This window comes from Acipenser ruthenus, chromosome 39 (assembly GCF_902713425.1).
Source record: "Acipenser ruthenus chromosome 39, fAciRut3.2 maternal haplotype, whole genome shotgun sequence".
NCBI lineage: Eukaryota > Metazoa > Chordata > Actinopteri > Acipenseriformes > Acipenseridae > Acipenser > Acipenser ruthenus.
In genome coordinates, this window is record NC_081227.1 from 10,154,425 (window position 1) to 10,171,592 (window position 17,168).

The window sequence follows — 17,168 nt, forward strand, 5'->3', positions numbered from 1 at the left end:
AACCACAGTGCGGCCTCCCCAGCGCATCAGTATGACAACCGTCTGGACTGAGCTAAGTAGGGTACATCTGTGGGGTCTTCAAGTGGGCACCTTCCATCCTCAGTGTTTCGTCAACTAGCCCACGACACCTCAAGAGGGCTCGACGGTGATTCTGGCGTCCCAGCATCACCCCCCTCCGTCCCCCACTCAACTCAGCCCAGCTTACTTACCTGTACATCAGCGTTTCTTTCTTTCTATTGTGCTTGAGATCCCCAGCCAGAATCTTTCCGTCTCAACCACAGCCAGTTGCTGCTCCTCTCTGCTGCTTCAAATAAGTTCTTCACTGTGCGACGCAACTCTTGGCCACTGAATCCGACGTCTCTGAGAAACCGGGTTGTAGAGTGTGCCACAAATCCTCGACAACCCACTTCCACTGGGTAAACCCGGACTCTCCATCCTCGCTGTTCCGCTTCAGTGGCTAGTTGAGCATACCGCAGTTTCTTCCTCTCGTAAGCCTCATCTACAGCATCCTCCCATGGCACTGTTAACTCTACCAGGTGAACAAGGCGTGCTGATCCAGACCACAAGACAATATCTGGTTGAAGGTTAGTGGTGGCAATCTCAGGTGGAAAAATAAGCCGTTGACCAACATCTGCCAGCATTTTCCAGTCTCTAGCAGCTTCCAGTTGTCCTGGGCAAGGATTGGTTTTAACACCTTTTCTTGGTGGTTGCTCTCCTGGGCGGAGGAATGTTGTATTTTGTGTGTAATGTTTTGATGGAACAGGTGGCAACTTATTGGTCATGTTACGCTTGTCTTCCAATGCTAAGGCCAAACATCGCAGCACCTGGTCATGGCACCAAGTAAACCATCCTTGGCTAGAGCCACCTTACATCCTGTCAAAATGTGCCTTAATGTTGCAGGTGATGGACACAAAGGACATGAGGGATCCTCTCCTACCCAGAGGTTTAGGTTCTGTGGTGATGGGAGAACATCATATGTTGACCTGATGAGGAATCTGCCAACAATGTAGATGCAATAGGGTTGAAGACTAAGAAGGGAAATAAGCTTCAGAAAAACTATGGCAAACCTCACAACAAGACAGGCCCTACACAGGCAGTAAAAGATTGTGGGCACTGTGGCAGTGGTAGAAAACACCAATGGAAAGACTGTCCAGCCAGGGAAGTGAATGTCGTAAATGCCATAAGAAGGGACACTTTGCAGTAGCATGCCGTTCTGCTCGTGCATTGTACACCGTTACACAACAGACAGAACCTAAATGGAATGACAATGATTTTGCATTCCTTGGTGAAGTAGCAACAGAGACTGTTGAAAGTTTTCTTGAATGGAGACACGCTGGAATTTAAGCTTGACACAGGAGCTGCTGTGATCGCGATCCCTGCGGAAAAGTTTAAACAGGGGCGAGATGTCAAGCTGATGGAACCAAACAAGGTCCTGTATGGGACAAGAAACAATATATTGGATGTTCAAGGGTGCTTTAAGAGCATGTTAGCCACAAAAGGGAACAGTGCTGCCCAAGACGTCTGTGTGGTTTCCGAACTGTCAAAACCACTGCTTGGCCTGCCGGCAATTGAAGCACTACACTTAGTGCACAGAATTCATGAAGTGATGGAGCTTCAGGAGAATTTTCTTACCACCTACCCATCAGTGTTTAACGGACTGGGAAAGCTCAGAGAGCCCTACAAAACAGAGCTTTATAAGGGTGCAGCACCTTATGCTCTGTCCACACCGAGAAGCAAAGTCTGTGATTAACTTGATCGCATGGAGAGTTTGGGTGTGATATATGAAGCGACAAAGCCCACAGCATGGTGCGCAGGTATGGTGGTGGTACACAAAGTTAATGGCAAGATCAGAATCTGTGTCGACCTCATTCACCTGAACACATGGATGAGAGGACAACACCATATCCTGCCAATCTACTCGAAGAAAGGATCCTCGAGGAGGTTCAGAAGCATTTAAATTAGAAAGGAAGGGGGGAGAAATCAACAAAAAAGCGGAAGGGAGACTACATCAAAACAAGGGCAACAACTCAGGTAAGATAGCCATTAAATGTATTTATCTAAATGCTAGAAGTCTCAGAAACAAAATGGTAGAACTTGAAGCTACTGCACTAACTAAGTAACTCCGATGTGATAGGTGTTACAGAAACTTGGTTATCCGAGAGTGATGGAGACGAATATAATATTAGTGGGTATACACTCTATAGGAAAGACAGGCAGGACAGAAGAGGCAATGACATTAGAAATGCGTGCAGCAACGGAGAAGCCATATTAATGGGGGATTTCAACTTCCCCCATATAAAATGGGAAAACTCGGTGGGGAGCACGACAGGCGAGATTGAAATGGTGGAAATGACAAACGACTGCTTCCTAACGCAATTTGTCAAGGAACCGGCTAGAGGGGAGGCATGCCTTGATTTAGTCTTTTCAAATGACAAAGACAGAATAAATAAAACAGGTCAGAGAATCACCGGCAAACTCAGACCACAACATGGTCTCATTTGAAGTGATTTTTAAAACCCCAAAAGTAATGACTAAAGCTAAGGTTTACAATTTTAGAAAAGCAAACTATGAAGGTATGAAACAGAGACTAACAGAAGTAGATTGGAGTAAAATAGAGAAAACTTCCACAGAAAAAAGGATGGCTGTTTTTTAAAAATGTAGTACTAGAGGTGAAAAAAACTATTACATCCCAAAAATAGACAAATCTAAATCTAAAACAAAATGGCCAAAATGGTTTCATAGATCAATTAAAAAAGGCACTTTACAGAGCATTTAAAAGGGACCAAAAACAAAGTATGCAGAAAGAGTACTTGGAACTGCAAACGCAAGTCAAAAAGGAAGTTAGAAAGGCCAACAGATAGAAATGAGCATTGCTAAGGGGGCTAAAACCAATTCCAAAATGTTTTTCCAATATTATAACAGCAAGAGAACATTCAAAGAGGGGGTAAAATGTCTAAGAGAAACAAATGGCAAAATCATAGATGAAGAAAAATAAACAGCAAATATATTAAATGATTACTTGTCAATATAATTACTTGTCACAAGTTTTTACAAATCCAGTTTTAAATAACTTCAGCATAACAGAGGCAGAAGTGTTAAAGGGACTAGGAGCTCTTAAAATAAACTGTTAGGATGTGCCAAGTGGCCAAAGATGGTATTGCAGGGAAGCACACGGACAACAGAAGATTCATTGCAAACTTTCTTTTTTTCCTCTTTATTTTTAAAATGATCCAAGAACTGAACAGAACAAAAGCATGTCAAAACAAAATTTCAAAGAAAAGAAAAAAAAACTTTTTACAAAATAAAATAAAAAAAACTCCTAAATGCAGGATGATGAAGCTGTTTTTAGCAGTAAAACAGTAAAGAGATATATTGCTTTGTATTACCAGGACACTCAGGCAGCACCCATCTCTAAACCCTCTTTTTTTCTTTACTCTAGCACAGCCTCCCTTTTATACTCAGGCTAAAATCATATATATATACTTTATGCAATTGCAAATGTAAAACAATTCTTATGCATTTAAATAAAACACAATATACAGTATTATTATTTTCATTGCGTTCTTAAGAAAAAGTCCCGCTTTACTCCACAATTCCTTTAAAACACGTTCACTTGTTAAAAGTTTTATTTATATAAAGGGATGGGACGTGAACCATCACATAAACAAATCCCCTCGGCCAGATGAGATCCTCCCAATAGTACTCAAAGAAATGAAAGAAGTTATTTACAAACCGCTAATCAAGATCATGCAACAGTCTCTTGACACAGGGGTTGTACCAACAGACTGGAAAATTGCAAACATAATACCAATTCACAAAAAGGGAGACAAAACCCAACCAGGTAACTACAGATCAATAAGCCTGACTTCTATTATATGGAAACTATAATAAGATCCATAATGGAAAATTACCTATATGGTAACAGTATCCTGGGAACAGATTGTGTCTAACTAACCTACTTGATTTTTTTGAGGATGCAACATCGACAATGGATAACTGCAAAGCATATGCCATGGTTTATTTAGATTTCCAGAAAGCTTCTGACAAAGTCCTGCATAAAAGATTAATTCTCAAACTGAATGCAGTAGGGATTCAAGGAAATGCATGTACATGGATTAGAGAGTGGTTAACATGTAGAAAACAGAAAGTACTGATTAGAGGAGAAACATCAAAATGTAGTGAGGTAGCCAGGGGTGTACCACAGGGATCACTATTAGGTCCACTGCTATTCCTAATCTACATTCATGATTTAGATTCTGGTATAGTAAGCAAGCTTGTTAAATTTGCAGACGACACAAAAATAGGAGGAGTGGCAAACACTGTTGCAGCAGCAAAGGTCATTCAAAATGATCTAGACAGCATTCAGAACTGGGCAGACACATGGCAAATGACATTTAATAGAGAAAAGTGTAAAGTTTTGCATGCAGGCAATAAAAATGTGCATTATAAATATCACATGGGAGATACTGAAATTGAAGATGGAATCTGTGAAAAGATCTAGGAGTATATGTGGAAGCTATAAAAAGGCCAATAAGATGCTCGGCTATATAGTGAAAAGTGTTGAATTTAACACTAGAACCGCCCTATCTGTTTTTTGAACGTTTTTTGCTATTGAAATTTAAATATCTCCATATATGTGAATATCGTGAGCATGTCCGTTCTTAAGTGTTACTAAATATTTGAAATAAATACCCATACGGCGTTTCAGCTGCAGAATCGTAAAAATAAATACGTTATAAGCACTTGCTTCTTCAACCGCCAGACTCGCCTTTTAGCCGACAATTTAGTCTGGGCTTTGTAGTACGATCAAAGTCACTTTGAAAGAACGTATTATAATCTTGTCAAGTGCTGAAACAATGGCATAACGACTGTGCCACTCTGAGTGTGCACAGGTGTAAAAAAATTTAAAAAATGTGCTTATTCTGAGCTCTCTGCACAAATCAGTGACCATCGGGACTGATGCTAAACGAAAGCGAATACGGTGTTTCTGCTATGAAAAAGATCCTTTGCTTTCAGCCTTGGTAGGACATTGAGCTGGTAAGTACTTTCTTTCTGAGAATCACTTACACGATTACACTGTTGTGCTTGTTTTAGCTTTTAAAGCTTGGGAAGCTGAGTTGATTCAGTGTTTGCTTAGCGATTAATATATGTTATATTTGTAACAGGGGGAGACCTGTGCTGACTCTTCTGATGTGTTCATAGGGACGGAAATAACCACAAGAAATAAATAAACAAATAAATAAAAGAATTAGCGGTAGCGGGGAAAAACCTTGGGCAGCCCCGGTAAAACAGTGTATAGCAGGCTGAGGGAGCCGCTAGTGTAGGACGGAGAACCGGGCAGTGCGGGTAGCGACGGTTGGGGTGAAGCTGCCGAGTGCAGCACCTTTTATTTGTAGTTTTGTTTACTGTGTTTTACTTTCCCTGTTCCTTTCGCCTTTTGATTAGTGTTTTGTTTGAAACTCTGTATCCTGTACCGCCCCCGGTATAGTTGTGGCTCTGTCGCTACCATAGTTGGTACGGCAGACCACAGACAACAGCGCCCTCTGCGGGCTGAAAAGAAATTAAGCTCCCATAATAAAACTGGGCACCTGTGCGGTGTTCCTGAACTACTTCTCTGTGTCCTGTGTGTCAGTGAATTACCCACCACCCTTCCACAATATTATATTTACATTCTCACGCTTTGCATTGGCCTCTCAGCCGCCCATCTTTTTTACATATTAATATTATTTAATATTAATACTGTTATTGTTGGTTTCGATTGTTTTTGGTCTGTTTCTCCCTTCTTAGGCCGCTCAGATTAGTGCAGCCTCAGTCTCGTGTGTCAGCTAGACCTAGGGTGAGAGCTCAGTTTTCAGCCAACCCAGTAATTTCACCCGTGGCCTTTTCTGGCCATGTGGCTGTTATTAGCTTGCTATTAGCTTGCTGCTAGCTTGCTGTTTAGTGAAATTTCGCTGTTTTTTGGCTGCAGCACCCCTGCAAAAAAATAAAAATAAAAGAGAGCTATACATAATATATATTATTGTAATTGAGTATCAGTCAGGTTGTGGACTGCACAACATTACTGCAAGCAGGAAAGTATTGCACCAGCACCTCAGACTTTGTCTGTGTATTTTAAACACCTGAACCATATTTTTTTGAAATATTGAGCACATCCCCAGCATGTAGCGACTCTGCTTGGCAGGTCTGCTGACGCTCAGGCATCTTTGTGCTTAGTGCTTTGGCACCCTTGGGTGATTAACACTTTGTCACTTGGCACTCTGGCACTCTCCATGTTCTGTGCTTTGGGGCTTTGGTGCTTGGTGTTCGTCGGCTTGGTGTTTGCGCTTAGCGCTTTGGTGCTCAACGCTTCGGTGCTCAACGCTTCGGTGCTCAACGCTTTGGTGCTCAACATTTCGGCGTCTTGGTGCTCAGCGCTCAGCTTCGGCCGCACTACGCAGAGTGTTGGTACTCGGTACATGGGGCATGCTCGGCACTTCAGCGCTCGGTACACGAATATTCGGCGCTTTGACGCCTGGTGTACGCCCTCGGCGCTTCGGCATTCGGTACACGAATATTCGGCGCTTTGACGCCTGGTGTACGCCCTCGGCGCTTCGGCATTCGGTACACGAATATTCGGCGCTTTGACGCCTGGTGTACGCCCTCGGCGCTTCGGCATTCGGTACACGAATATTCGGCGCTTTGACGCCTGGTGTACGCCCTCGGCGCTTCGGCATTCGGTACATGAATATTCGGCGCTTTGACGCCTGGTGTACGCCCTCGGCGCTTCGGCATTCGGTGTACGCATTATCGCCACTTCGGCGCTTGGCGCATGGGAGTTAATCAAACATGCCAAAGTGTATCTGGTCCTGCTGCTTGATGATCATCTCTAAATCCTGCTTTCCAGAAGCAGAAGGACACTTGAGCTGGATGCCTCTGGGCATGCCCATGGCCACCAGCCTCCCTTCACTCAGCGCTTTGTAGGAACACCTGCCAGAGGTTCCATTTGCGACTCCTAATAGATAACACGGCAGTAAACATGTTTTATTGTAAAACACTTTAAGTTTGCAGACTATGTATTTAATTATTTCAGAACATGTTCAATCTGTTGTATGAATACATTCATTTTTAATTCACTTACAGTGCAAATTGTAGTATATTAGACCCAACACAAAATGAAGGGAAAATCCATATAAATGTGTTGTTTTAGGCACGGACTTCACTATTATTAAGATGTGTGTAAACAATCATTTTTTGGTAATGCTCAGTTTCTACAGTTGTAATTGAGTCTATTATTTTTGTGTGTGAGTTAATTCAAAACTGTAAAAATGAATACAATATATAACTACTGTATTTTCTGTTAAAAATGTGTTGCACTTCTCTTCTCTCTTGTCCATTGGGATCTTTTAGTATTGGCCCTTCATTTCCTAAAAAATGAAAAAAATAAATACAGCATCGTTATTAAATTAATTTAGTTTGATGTATTATGTACTTGTAAATATGTTATAAAGGATTCTAAAAATGTGTATGATTGGCAGGCATATATTATAATCAGCTTATTAAAATTTAACAATTTTCCACCTACATTCTCACAAAGGAAAGTATGGTAATATATACATTTATTTGTCAATACTTCAAATGCCATTTGCACAGCTAAACATTAAAAAGATACTTCCTACAATTTATACCAGCAACAAAAATATTGTGTAATTCAACTTAAAGGGTGTACTTGAGAGGTTTGGGAAAATATATAAACATTACTACTTACAAATCAATATTCCTCATTTGAGTTAAAGGGTTAAAGGACGTTTTTTGTGTGTCACATGTTCCCATGTGTTGCAACAAGTGCTTAAGTAAAGTGCGTGTGTTTTGTGTTATTTATTTTTTATTTTTTTAAAATCTTTTTCACTTTTAAATTGCAGTATTCCCTGGCTGTTTCCAGGATAGCTCAACGATGTCTTCTCATGCAATTTTCAGAACTACATTTCTCATCATCCTATTGTTCACTGGTAAATCTACCTCAGTTACTATGTGAGCAGGAGGATCATGGGAAATGTAGTTGAGCAAGCACTTATGCTCTCCCATATGAAGCCATCTTGGAAACAGAATGCAATTTAAAAGTGACAGAAAAGTGATCAAGATTAAAAATAACAAAAACAAACAATAGACACACCATCCTTTAGCAGTTGTAGCAACACATGGGGACATGTGACACAAAAACATCCTTTGTTACCCTTTAAGATCCATGGCTGTTTTGGTCAATTTTACCATTCTGGAGCTTAATTTTTAATTATTTAAAAACAGGATTCTGTAGTCCAATTTCAGAATGTGTCTGGAATTATCAGCGGTTTTGAGGGAACTTGCCAATTTGAGGAAAATAAAAACAACAGTATATAGTTTTAAAAGTAAATTAAATAGATAAAATAATATTAATTTAATTTAATAAAAAAAAATCTTAATTCAAATGAGGAAACTGATTTGTAAGTAGTGTTTACATATGTTCCCAAAAATGCCAAGTATACCTTTAACCTTCAATATAATGCTTGTGAGTATGAGAACACACTCTGTTTATTATAAAACATACTTTTTCATTTCAATTAAACAAGATAAATTTCAGTTCTGAGTTTGTAGATGAGAGACAAGCCTGACCTATGCAGGTGGAAAGGAAGCAATACTGCAGCTCCATTTGCTCGTTCAGCCAGTCCAGGCACTTGTCTGTCCCAAATGATGATAATTTGTTCTGCAGTCTACAGCGAGAACTATGACCCCCTTGCTTCCTAATTCTTCTAGGATTGACACCTATTTAAGATAGAACATTTCATCAAAGTGTGAGAGTAACATTAGTTTGTTTTTTTTTAATTCTGAGTTTTCGATTGTTTGTTTGGTGCAATTACAGAACTGGCTCTTTCAGTCTTTGAGGGGTTGGCATCTTTGTTTTATGTTCTGATTAGCAACTGGTAGAAACATAAGTACAAAAAAGACAACTCGCATTTACGAGCTTGATAACTGAGGTAGAACCTGAATGAAAGCTGCAAATTTGAGGACTAGAGTTGCCCATCTCTTGTATAAAAAATAAGCTGACCACACAGATGACCTGTTTTGCAATATTCTTTAAGGCGTCCTTGTAGAGGCTCTTCTTTTGATTGGGACTGTGGTCTGCAGGTCGCCATGGAGGGGGCATTTTCCTTGCCTTTTCAGAGTACCGCTCCTGTTCCTCGGCTGTGGTGCTCCTCCAGGTCCTGTGTAAAGCCTGCAACTTCTCTTTGTTAGTGTTGCCCTCTGTAAAGAGCAAAATATTATATTTTATTATATCCAGTCACATCATCTATGTTTTGTATTTTGCTTTTTTTAAATGCCTTCGATACATTAAAAATGTGTTCTGTAAGGAAAAAAACCTGTAAGTACCTTGTTTTGATAAGTTCTCACTGTAGAGCACATCAATGCCCCTCTTAGCTCTTTTTGCAAGTTTAACTGGGGTGCTCTCTCCTCTTCACCTTCTTTTTATAATTGTCAATCCACCTCTAAAAAAATAATGCATTTTTACTTTACAGTATTATCAAGTGCATTATTGAATTAACTGCAAGGCAACTCTCAAATTGCACACGATATAAATTAAAACCTAGCCAGTACAATTCCCTCATAAAAATTAAAATGAAGCAAAAATCAAGTTTTACAGTATGGCAAATTACACTTAAATGCATCACTGACATCTATCAGTGATACATTCACTATATAATCCTGGAGTAGCTTTCACAAATGTTTCATACACAAATCAGATCACCTCACACTAATCTACAGCAATGTAGAATTATATACAGTAACTAAAATCACTGGCCTAAAATATCTTCATACTTTGCATATACAGATGTACAAACGTACATGTGTATATGCAATTTATAACTATTACCTTTACTTCTCTCTCTGGTAAACCAGTCTTGTCAAAGGCTAATCTTAACAAAGATTTTCCCAGATCAGATGAGTAATTATTCATTCCTTGCACATACAAAGTAAGCAGGTCCTGCTCATTTTGACTAGCGACACTAGTGTTTACACTGAGGCGTTTGTTGACAGTGCTGCAAAATAATAAATACATCTTTCAAAAGTGCCATAATAGTATTCATTCACATCAGATAGTTACTATATAGATTATTCCTCCTTTGTGTTTTTAAACATGTTTTGAGTAATAATAGTACGACTACTACATCTAATAATTAATTTGGCAAATACACGATTCACTATTCAACTACATAAATTATATTTTATATCATTTTAAATAAAGTACAGTTTTACAATTAACTGTAATACCAGTACTTCTCTTAAGTACATTACATACCTTCCAACTGATAAAGAATCCATCTCATCGTATGAAGTGATAAACCCGCTCCACGACCTACATGTGTGCTTCTGCAATAGTCTAGGGCGATATCATTTTTGGATACGAGACTAATGTGAATTGTGGGTACAGGAAGTTATTATTGATATAAAACTCTGGCATATAATAATACCATTCAAAGAATCAATTCCAAAAGAGAGCATCTTAAAAAAAAAGATATTTGCTGTTAATATTTGATTATATAACATGTACACCCCTTTTTTGTAAGTAATGGTTTGTTCCCTCGATTTTTTTTCACCCTCACTTTACAATGTTATGTCTGATCATTTTTCCACACACTTCTTTAATTAAAATAATAATAATTCATTTTTTTAACTATTTAACTATTTTTAAAAAGATCGTCAACTAAAAATGGTTCTGAAATGGTCTCCAGTGCATACAAATTGTTTGGCAGTTGTACATGCATTGAAGTGGTAAAGTAGTGGGAATTTGGATGCAATTGTTGCGAGGTGGGGGCTGCACCTCTTCTGCTAGAAGCCAAGGCATACGCCTTTAGCATAATTCAAATTTGGCACAGCGAAAAAACATCAAAATTGACACATATAATCTTGGAGTGGACCTACACAAGATATGTCAAAGCTGAAATCCAAAACATTGTAGTTTTAGAGTAATTGCTAATAAACACAGATATTGCTTAAGGTGGCTTCTTGCCTCACCACACCCTATCTTGGTGACAGTGAACTAAATGTAATTTGTATCATCAAGGAAATATGTGTCTTCATCATTGTCATCATTATTATTATTTATTTCTTAGCAGACGCCCTTATCCAGGGCGACTTACAATTGTTACAAGATATCACATTATACATTATTTCACATTATACAGATATCACATTATTTTACATACAATTACCCATTTATACAGTTGGGTTTTTACTGGAGCAATCTAGGTAAAGTACCTTGCTCAAGGGTACAACAGCAGTGTCCCCCACTGGGGATTGAACCCACAACCCTCCGGTCAAGAGTCCAGAGCCCTAACCACTACTCCACACTGCTGCCCTATTATCATCACTCTCATCGAAATTAGAACATGGGAAGAAGCTATAGACACCCTGGGAGATAAAAGGTACAGGAACACCAGCTGCAGAGTACCTTTCAGACATGTGTGGAGTTATATGTTCTAAATGAGCCAATTCAAGAATGACTAGACTCTTTCTTCCCCTTTCAAACAGTGTAGTGCAGTTTACTATCAGCTGTTGTTCCAGCTCTGCATGCTTTTCATGCATAGTTTGAGCCAAATGCAACATGTCCTGCTTTATCAGGAGTTGTTGTTCTGCAGCTCTTGTGTAGGTCTGCAGCTTCCAAGGCTCTTCTCCTGGTGCTGTTGGCAACCTGAGACACCAATGGCCTGACAGTGCTTACATTATAAAGCTGAAAAACAAAAAACTGATATAAATACCTCAGTAAACAAAAAAATATATTGTTCATCGACTGTCATTAAACATTTAAAACTGTAACAATCAGTTGGACAAAAGTACATTTAAATAAATAAATAAATAAATAAATAAAAAGGATAATACCCTATAGATGTATTTCAAAGGGCTGGCAATCACATGTATGTTTATATTGTGTAAACCAAACTTTCACTATAACATCTCTATTTATCAGAATTCTTTAAAAAAGAAACAATATGGAAATGTTTTTTTTAAGTTAAAAAAATCTAAAAGAACAAGACATATTTGTAAACTTTAAAAATAAATAGATGTGTACAGGTAAGTAAATTCACATCTGTCATTCAGTGTATTTTTTCAATGTACTTAAAGCTAGTCAGGAATATTATTACTTGTAACCTTTTCCTTAAAGTTCAGAAACAGATCGGAGGAGGTATCCTTTGCATCCACAAGAGAAATTGTAGCTGGGAGATCACCTTCTGTACTGCTGAAGCCCAGGCTGTTAAACACACACATTATATATATATATATATATATATATATATATATATATATATATATATATATATATATATATATATTTCTATATTAAATCTGTACGTGAACATGCACTCAAGTAAAGGAAAGTTCATCATGCACTATCATGCCATTCCGTATTTTGCTTGTGGCTTTTCAGATACAGTACATTGATTTTACTTTAGCAAAACTATGAAGAAATCACAATACATTCACATTACACATGGCACAAACTCACACATAGGATTGTTTGTAGCTCAGCACTGTAGACAGACACTATATACAGTTGAGAAATACTGTACAACGTATTCAATCTTTTTTCCCTACTCCATTAAAACCACATTTACCTGAATACTTGCTCCTCACACCAACCAAGAAGTCCCTCTCCACAGCTAAAAGCCTGATCTTATGCAGCATTTCAAGCTTTTTAGCTTCTTCTTGGTTCAAAAGAGCTGTTTGGTACTCTATGTGTCCTGGCTGCCACCTTTGAGATATTTTCAGTCTCACTTCCATGGCACAGAGTTCTTCATTTAATCTATGTATTGAAAAAATATAAGCAAACATATTGATTTGTGAATATTTTATAGTGGTTTCCCCATTACATTACTGTACCTGTTTCTAATGCAGGTTTATTATCAAGTGTTATAAAGCAGATTAAAACAGATATGTTTTATTCCAACATTCAAATACTGTAAAAATGGTGTCAAACCGCAGACGAATGGCGGCTGCTGAAGATTCGCCTATGTAAATAAAAGTGAATCTCATTACATGATAGAATTTTGTAAGCATATCTCCTATTTTCCCCTGTATTGTATTCTGCCTCCAAGTCCCCAATGCTGGAGTTATCAAACATGTAGAAATCACCAGGATTTCCCCATTTCTCATGACATGTCTCCTGACTCAAAGCACCCCATCCAATGTGGGAGATATGCTGACCACTGTGAAAGTGATTACACCACTGATTGATTTGACTTTGAGTTTGATTTTTATATAGCGCTTTTATCCAAAGTGCTTTACAGTGATTAGGAAAGCGATATAATTGGATGAAGGGAGTGGAAGAATATGGGGAAGCAGTTATTTGTGACTTCTTAGCCAGGACACTTGGGTTGGCACCCCTACTCTTTTCAAAATGTGTCATGGGATCTAATGACCACAGAGAGTCGGGAACTCGGTTTAACGTCTCATCCGAATGACAGTCAGTGTACTAAAATCATTGGGACATAATTACCCTGAAACCTGTTCACTCAGTTTTTCCTGCTCTACATCACCCAGGCTGCTTAAATCAGTCATCTGCTCTCTGAAAATTTGAAATAAAGACCACTAAACACCTATGCAACACTAAGCAGATTTGGTACTTCTAAAAAAAGAAAAGGGCACAATACTTTAAAATGACTATCAGATAATTGAGAGATTAAATAAAAATAATAATCTGTAGTATAATAATTAGGTCCAGTGTCATTTTCTTTTTAGAGCACCAGATTATTAATTTATCCATATAATTATGATTTTTATTTTCCATGTAATTATGTGAGAATTTGCACTGTACCTGAGAAAATAGTATGTTCTCAGTTTTCGGACATAAGTTTCCTTTGCGTCATGTTTATCTGAAAAAAAAAAACTAACAGCAACAGCTTTAAAAAGAAAAACAAAAAACGTGTTCAAATACACTAAATATAGGTATTTGTGAAAAAAAAACAATGTTTTCTAAAATGACACTAAGGTTTGTTTGGTTACAGTTTTATTATTATTTGTTTATTCTCTGCATAGTCAAGAATGTGAAATATTTCTCCCTGTAGCTTTCATAATCTTAAAAAGGAAACACATTTTCAAAACAATAGCAATGAATACTAGAGTGTTTGACAAAATCAACCATCGCACACACACACACACACACACACACACACACACACACACACACACACACACACTGACACACACACACACACACACACACACACACACACACACACACACACACACACACACACTGACACACACACACACACACACACACACACACACACACACACACACACACACACACACGCACACACACACACACACACACACACACACACACACACACACACACACTGACACACACACACACACTGACACACACACACACACACACACACACACACACACACACACACACACACATATATATATAAGAAAATCCAAGAACAGAAGAATAAAAAACAATTGTACCCAAAAGATGTCTGACGGTTTGCTTCTCAGCTAACATTTGTCGCTCTACTTTTTTCCAGAGATAACAAGCATCTCTCTCTTTCGGGTATCATCAACTGAAAAATACTGACATCTTATTAAAAGCTTTAAGGAAAAATACTAAATCATTTAGCTATATCAGATACTATAAGGGCCTGGCCAGACAACATAACTGATCTTGAGAAACATACTGAAAAACATTCTAATTAGTCCTGCACAGTGCGTCCACACTAGTACCAACATTCGGGACTACAGAAATCGTACCATGGTAAAATAGATAGTACCATATAGTACCGTGGTATAGTGTTGCATTATACTGTAGATACCATGATACTAAAAAAAGTACAATCGTATTATCATGGTGGTACTGCAGTATAGTAACAGAATAGTGCATTGTACATCGATAGTATAGGATACATTGTGTACCAATGTTTTCTGTCATTTATTTTAATTATGTATCCATGAGCGTTATATTACTGTATTTAACTTTAGGTTTTTAAGTTTAATTTAGTTTTCACTGCACTTGTTTTGAAAGCAATAAAAAATGGGAACATGGGTATTCCATACTTTTTATTTTTTTAAATAATCAATCTTTCTTTTCAACAATAAATGCTCAAGTCCCTTTTGCCATTGTATAGTTGTGTTTATTTGTTTTCACCCAGTGAACACCTTTTTGATTTCTTGTTATTTTGTGTAGAAACCAACAAAATAACTATTTTGTGTTTAGGCTATTTGTTTAATTGAAGTCTTTTTTGTTTAACTGAAACCTTGCTATTCTGTCACAAATGCTATTTTTTCAGGTTCAAATGGAACCCTTGTTTAGAAGAAAGGCTGATGGCAGCTCAATCTGACTGATACCTCGGCTGCCTTCAAAGTGAAGGAGGAAAACCGCAGGAGACCATGGTCCAGGGCCACTTCTCAGAGAAAGTTTTGAGCTCAGCTAGGAGTGCTGTTTTGTGTGAAGGCGGGGACCCAGACAACAAAGTGCATGTTTTGGGACAACATGAACTTCAGTTTGGTGTTTTCAGGGGGCAGGTATTTAAGTGGGTTGCAGAGAACGCCTTGGGATGGAATGGATAAGGACACAACCTCAGGCTCACGAGACTCTAAAAACCACAGTGTTAACAAGCTGTCTTTCAAGGAGTACACTGAGCTTTTTCCAGAGAGAAAGGAAGCCATCGACCAGTAAGCCACAGCCAACAGCAGTGCCTGCACCCGTGTCATCATCCCTTTTGTTCACTGATGGTTGGAAAGATGCCTCCCCACAGGCCCTTGACAAAATAATCTATAAACTGGTATCGCCCCAGAAGGTTCAACCATGTAAATTCGAATTTGAATCAATGCTTATAAAAATAATGATCTTCACATTATAACTACTTCATAGGTCTCCCTTTCAGTGCTAATTTCATTATGTATTACAATCTTTTGCAATGCATAGTTATAACTTATTGAGAGATTTAAGCTTGGGTGCTATATAATGAATGTTTTAGTATACACATCAAATACAGGCATTATTGTATTTGGAGGAAAACAGTCAGTTGATATAAATGATATGTGGTCCAGTTACCATACCAGGTAACTATTGCTGCTGTATTACTAACTCAAATGTACAACTTTAACCAGTAGGTTCCAAGTCCTTGTATAAACAGAGGAGAAATTTTTAAAATATTTAAGCCTGTGCTCTTAGTTCAAACCATAGCACTTCTGTGGTGTAACTGGTGAACACATCGGCCCTTTGGGTAGAATATCCAGGTTCAAGTTCTGGTGGGAGTAAAAACTGGTTTGAAATAAAGATGGCTTTAAACACTTCTAAATGATGTACATAGAAATAATTCACTTTTAAAATAGTGATTAGCAAATAATGACAGGATTACAAGAAACAGTGCTAATGCACTTAGAAGTAGTGTGTTGTTTTTAACACATTACTGAGTTTCATTTTGTATTGTTTTGTTGCACAGTCTGTGTTGGATAAAGCACTGTTCTGTATTTTTCATAATATTTCAACACAGTGTGTTAATGTGTTAGAATGAACCTAATAGCATAATTGTTTTAGCCCAATTCTTGAGAATTCAAGTAACTTCAAAGCAAGCAGCATGTTTTTCATTTCATGTTTTATTGTTCTATATCTTGGTAGCACAAGAGAGATTAACAGATGATATTGTTAACACAGTCGGTAGAACTTGAGACTCTTAATTGTAGGGTTGTTGGTTCGATCCCCATGTTGGGCGCTAAGCTTTCGCTACATTTTTAATGTGAGCTCTCTAAACCACCATTGCCTTGCTGATGAAAGTTTTATTCAGCATAGCTACCAAACAATTGAGCGTTGCAAGTTCTCTCCTCTTTGCCTCCCCCTACATATCGGGCGCTTCCACTACACTTTTATCAACAATACCAACAACATGGCATTGTTAGACCTCGTGGCGCAACAGTAGCGTGTCTGACTCCAGATCAGAAGGCTGCATGTTCAAATCACGTCGAGGACAATCTTTTTACGTATTAAAAAAAACATGGTGATTTATTGCAGCGTGTCTGGATTTCAGTGGTTGGGCTGACAATATTTTTAGAGAACAGCTGTGAGATGGAAAAGAAACCCTATGGGAGTGCAAGAAACCAGTTAAACCGTGGCACGTCTGCTCATTTTACACATTACCAGCTCAATAGAT

The 17,168-nt window shown here is 38.2% G+C and overlaps 1 long non-coding RNA gene across 1 annotated transcript; it reads right to left on the bottom strand.

The window, feature by feature from the left end:
- Nucleotides 1-6,761: 6,761 nt before the first annotated feature.
- On the bottom strand, nt 6,762-13,591 carry LOC131707325 (uncharacterized). Its single transcript, XR_009311113.1, has 8 exons — nt 13,505-13,591; nt 12,624-12,811; nt 10,310-11,740; nt 9,884-10,049; nt 9,382-9,497; nt 9,071-9,255; nt 8,626-8,775; nt 6,762-7,403 (listed from the first exon to the last, which is right to left on the bottom strand). It is a non-coding gene; the product is annotated as an uncharacterized LOC131707325 (long non-coding RNA).
- Between the last annotated feature and the right edge of the window lie 3,577 nt (nt 13,592-17,168).